The sequence below is a fragment of the Microtus ochrogaster genome, unplaced genomic scaffold, assembly GCF_000317375.1.
Source record: "Microtus ochrogaster isolate Prairie Vole_2 unplaced genomic scaffold, MicOch1.0 UNK56, whole genome shotgun sequence".
NCBI classification, from domain to species: Eukaryota; Metazoa; Chordata; class Mammalia; order Rodentia; family Cricetidae; genus Microtus; species Microtus ochrogaster.
In genome coordinates, this window is record NW_004949154.1 from 1,011,003 (window position 1) to 1,016,773 (window position 5,771).

The following is a 5,771-nucleotide window of genomic DNA, read 5'->3' on the forward strand; positions in this document are numbered from 1 at the left end:
GAGGTCCTAGCACGCGTGAGGCCCTAGCATGCATGAAGCCCTAGCATGCATGAGGTCCTAGCATGTGTGAGGCCCTAGCACGCGTGAGGCCCTAGCACACCCTAGCACACGTGAGGCCCTGGGCTGGAGCTCCAGCACTTAATTAAAAAACCAAAATCACCCCCTCAAAAAGCCAGGTGTGGTGGTGCACACCTGCAATCTTGGCAGTTGAGAGGTAGAGGCAGAGAGCCACGATTTCAAAGTCATCCTAGGCTACCAGGGGAGTTAGAGTCCAACCTGAGTTACGTGAGATTCTGTCTGAAAACAGAGGAGCATGTAGCTGAGAACCTGACACTGTCATTATTCCTGCCATTGTCATGGGATACCAGTAAGAGCCACTTTTAGATTTGAAGTTCTTCTGAAATAAGTTGAAATGTTTCCTGTTTTTGGATTTTATTTTGATTTTGTTTGAGGTTGGGTTCTGTTGACTGACTTGAAACATGCCATATAGGCCAGGCTGGCTTCAAACTTGGGATGGTCCTCCTGTCTTGGTCTCCTAAATGCTGGGATTACACTAATGTGCTACTACACCTGGCCGCATTTCCATCGTGAAATCCTTATCCTCAGTGATATGCCCAGAGGTCCAAGAAGAACAGACTTGGGCAGCCTGGCACTGGCTCTGGAATCTCCCTGTGCCCTGCTCCATTACCCCAGGGCTACCTTACCCAGTTTGATGAGCCTAAGGCAGAGCTTAGAAGTAGGAAAGATGGGGTGATTTTGAGAAGTAAAAAATTGAGGCTCTTTCTCTCTTTGAATTTCTTGCCATTGAGACCATCTGCAGGGTAAGGGAAATCAACCTGCTTATAGAGGGAGACAGAGAGAGCCCAGGCTGGAGCAGCGGAATGTTCTGGAGGGTGGCAGATACACAGTGAGTGACAGAGAGGAGAGAGTTGTTGGTGTGGGATACAGGAGGGATCAGATGGGAAAGGGACCTTGGAAGGGAAACAGGGGTTTGCAGGGTAGGAGAGGTGGTGAAAGGGTCACTTAGGGTAGTGGGTCACGTAGGGTGAGCCAAGGGCTTAAACAGCTCACCTGGCCACAGAAAGCAGACCTCAGACGGCAGCAGCACCTACGAGGGGTCTGTCCCACGTGTGTCTTCTGGGACACAGGTGCTGGAGGCTGAATCTGATTCTTTGTGCTCCGACTCCTGCTTCAGATGAGGCAGCCTGAGTCAGTGGCTGCTCCTGTGCCACAGGAAAGGGGATGGCTGCAGCTGGTGGCTCTTTGATGACTCTGCGTATTGAGGTCACCTCAAAAGCCCTGGACACCTAGAACACCTCTCATCTTAAAATTCACCTGCCCCTCACTGGTATGCCTGGAACTCAGAGTTTTCTTCCTGTTTTCCATCCTTTAAGGGAGGTGACTTGTCCCCCGGATCAAGTTTCTATTGAAGAGTCCTCAGATTTCCCAATGGTAACTTCTGCTTCATGGCATCTCATAGAATCTAAGTGGCACAGTGTCCCATGGAACACAAGGGTTCTTTGGTTCTTGGTGGCAGGTAGGTTGTAATTTGGGTGGGTGGCACCTTGTCTGCCTTCTTCATCCTGAGTGCTAGATAGAGCCACAGGGTCCTGAGTGACACAGACCCTCTTCAGCCAAATGTCCTACTAGTCAGCGTTGGCTCTTGGTTGGGAGTGACTGATATTTATTTCCCAGGCCCATCTCCTTTCTTTGGAAGAGGGAACACTGAGACTTGCAACATGTGACTTACCAGGATCTTGAAGGTAAGGCAGAGAGTACTGGAATTCAGGGCTTCTGGGCTTGGGCAGTCTCTTCCCGGAGTGGGGTAGGGAATAGATACTGAGTGCCTTGAGAAGGGGAGACAGAGATTCTCAATGATATGGGCAGCTCTCAGGGGTTTGCAGTTGCCCCACATTGAGGTTCTTTGCCTGTCTCCTCAATGCCAGCCTCACATCTGTATCACTAGGATCCACAACCTTGGAGCAGCAGGAGAGAGTCAAGGGACCGAGGACCACAGGGGCAGCTGCAGCTGAACTGGCAGCAGGAAGCCGCAGGTGGTACAGGTTAGCGCTGGACCACGCCCAGTTTGGCAGCCCACAGCATTTCCTCCTCTCCTATGTTAGTATGGCGCTGGCTCATAAAGTCTTCTTCTGGACTTTGCCAGCAGGAGCCGGATGTCCTGTGAGGTATGCAGCCAACACAGAATTGTGAACTTACTCAAAATATTACAAGACTTTTTGTGTGGTTTTGTTGTGTTGTTATTCAACCATGCAGTTCTTAGGTGTGAACTTTGAAATGACATCATGTCACAGGGTTGGAAACACATTGTAGTCTTTCTTTGGGGGAACCCACGGTTGAGCTGATCAGCTCAGACGAAGCTGAAGTCCAGGGCTTCTTGCCTCTGCTGCTCGAGAGCATCCTTGGAGCTTTGAGTACCCTAGAGAGGGAAGGAGACACATGCTTCTTGAGGACCTTGTTGCAGAGATCTGGCTCAGAAACAGGACAGGTCCCTGGAAAAGGCCAGGCCCTTCTCTGTTCCAGTGTCTGCTAGACACTGGCCTTGGGACAGGTACTGATGAGAGGGAATGTAGGAAGCAGGACCTGCCAAGGGTGGGGCCATCATTGGGGGCCACTTGGTCACACTGGGGAAGATTAGACAAGAGTATTTACTCTCTCTCTCTGGCCCTATCAGGGCCTGGGTGCACCTTCCAGGAAAACGGGAGAGGGCAGACAAAAGCAAACCAAGAGAGCAGAGCCATTGTTACAGGTAGATGTGACATCTTCAGTGCTACTGAAGATAGCTAGCCTAGCCATGTAGCCTGAGCCCAGAGTAAACTTGGCTTTGTTGACAGTCCTGACTACCCTGACTCAATCACACACAGTCTTTCACTCTGAGCCAAGAAATCAAGGGTGAATGAGGCTTTAGGTCGTTGTGGGTAATGAGATACAGAGGTCCCCTAGGTGATAGTGTTATGTTCAAGTACAGAGGGAAGGCTACAGATGGGCAAGCAGCCATTTATTGAGCCTTGTTATCTCAGGCCCTTGCAATTACAACCTCCCCCCCCCCCTCCGGAATGTTTTTCCAATTGTGGTGTCTTTCTTTCTTTGAAACATTGTATGTTTATGTTTATTTTTTAAATTGTGTGCAGGCATGTGCACGCATGTGAGTGCAGTGCCTACAGAGGCCAGAAGAGGGCATCAGATCCCCCAGAGCTGGCACTAGAGATTGTGAGCTACCCCGACCTGGATACTGGGAACTGAGCTTGGGTTCCAGGCAAGAGAAATGTACATTCAACTGCTGAGCCATCGCTCCGGCCCCACCATGGAGTATCTTGAAGGAGGATGAGTTCTGGGTCTGTCCCTGGCATGACACATGGGGATCAGAGTGCCAGAAAGCAGAAGGGACTGGGCCAAGGTCAGGGTGCTTTAGTGGCATAGCATGAACTGGGACTTGGAACTGGGCCTGACAAAGAATCTTCCGTCTTCCAGCTGTGAGGTCGAGCTAGTAGCTGGGATTGGCCAACTGCAGAGTCAAAAGGATGGCTTTGTGGCCTCCAGGCCTAGTCTATGGATCCAGAGGTCTCTCGACCTCCAACTAGTCCTGGGGCTGCTTTGGGGATTCTACGAAGCCAAGTCGAGGCATCTTTCCTAGTGCATCGTCTCCCAGGAGACTGTTTTCTGCCACCAGTTCTCCCTCCCTCCCATCATACTCAAACGGTCCCCACCATGACTTGGCACTGGGGCAGAGCTTGCAGAGAGGATGTAGCTGTTTGCCTCCCTGCCCCCGCCCATACTTCTGTCCAGTTTTCAGGTTCTGGTGGCTTGGGGTTTAGCTTTAGCAGGTTCCAACACCTGCACACCAATACCATGGCGCACAAAATGGAGTCTCTGCTTGCCAGCTAAAAAATAAAAATTAAACAAAAATCACACAGGTTAAGAGTTGACAAAGTCAGTCAAGCTCACCTGCCCTGGCAGGCCTTCCTGACCCTGAGAAACAGCATCAGCCTGGCTTTCTGGAAGCTGCTGTAAACAGCCCTCACTCTGACCTTATGAGACATTTGCAAAACAAATAGCATTGAGTCCCTATCAGGTTGGCTGGCACCCAGGAGTGGGCAGCGCCTCGCATAGGTAGCTGACTGTCTTCTGTACTGATTCCTTCTGCAGTAACTGTGCTCCAGGCTGGGGATGTGGTTCAGTTGGTAATTGCTTGCCTAGCATGTATGAGGCCCTGGCTTCTATTTCTAGCATGGCATAACACTGTGTGCATGGCAGTGCACGCCTGTAATCTTAGCACTTGGCAGGCAGAGGGAGGAGGTCATTCTTGGCTACTTTGTCTTTGAGAGTTCTAGGACAGCATGGACTACCTGAGACCTTGGAAAGTCTGTCTCAAAAAAAAAAAAAAGTGACCGAGGAAAGTGGATTACATGATCCGGCAGCCCATGAAGTAGTGAAGGGGAGGGTGCTCTGCCCAGTGGGAACAATGAGGATTATCTTAAATCTAGAATCTGAAACAACAAATTTGGGAGCTCCTGTTGAAAATGCGATGGTACAAAAGAGAAAAAGATGTGAAACTGAGGTTGCCTTAAAACAAAGAGGGGGGCTGCAACTGTGTTTCTAAGGCTGATGAGTGATTGGAGCTTCCTGATTGCAGAGTTGGAATGCTGCAGGCAGAGGGTCAAATTGTCTCAGAATTCTCTCTAGTCTCCTTGATAGCCATTGTTCACCTCTGTGCCTGATCTCACATCCTTGTGATTGTCAGGTAAAACCTTTTGCAGTTCGTTAACACAGCAGACCCCTAGCTCCACCGAGTGGAAAGTGAAAATGCATTCAACAGCGTCTCAGACCCAAGCAGAGAGTTCCCCTAATTTGCTGTAACCCACTGATGCGATGTTCCCAGAAATGTATTTGAAAAATGCCTTGATATATGACTTGCTTTTGTTGTTACGAACTTCGTGAAAGTGCTTCTTCTACTTTGTGGGATGTTAATTAAGGCAACCTGACTCTGTGTCCCAAGCCATGGTCACTCTTACTTGGCTCAGAACAAAATGTCTTTCATTCCCTTTGGGATGAGCGCTGTTTTGTGTGGACAGAACTAAGGTTCAAGTGAAGGAGCAGGAGGCTTTGGGCTACACTGAGCCCGTTGTCACTGGGGCCTCTGGACTTTCCCCCTTAGTATGACCCAGCAAATCGCATTTTGCAGAAGCCAGTTTGTGCTGGTCTCTGACACTAGCAACGAAGGTCTAATGTATAGCAAAGCGTGGCATCCAGGTGTCATGGTTTTCTTAGGCTGGAAGTTTATCTACCAGGGTCCCCATCACCACGACTGCTGAGAGGGCAATGGGGAATGGCCTTCACTTTTCAGTGCTAGTTTGTTCCCATGCCGTCCTGGGGCTTATCACTCTGGGCGAGTGAGAAAGAATCAGGTCCGATGTTTATACAGAGCTACTCATCTACGGAGGACTTAAGTGTAATCTAGGATTCTGAAAAAGGGTGACTTTTAGGAAACCGACTCAGCTGTTTGCAGAGCCTGAAGGGGACACTCGGGACCGCAGTCCTTCTAATCCTGGGGCCAAACTATGAAAATAAGTGTGTGGGTGCAGGCCAGGGGCACCGCAGCACAAGTTGCCCTTCTGGGCCTCCCTTTGGAGATTCCAAGATTTAGCTCTCAGGACACTGAGAGGTTTGAAAGGCATGCCTACAAGTCTGCGCAGGCGTACTCGCTATGGGCGGAGTCCGACCGCGGGGGCGGGGCCTTCCCGCGCGGGCGGGGC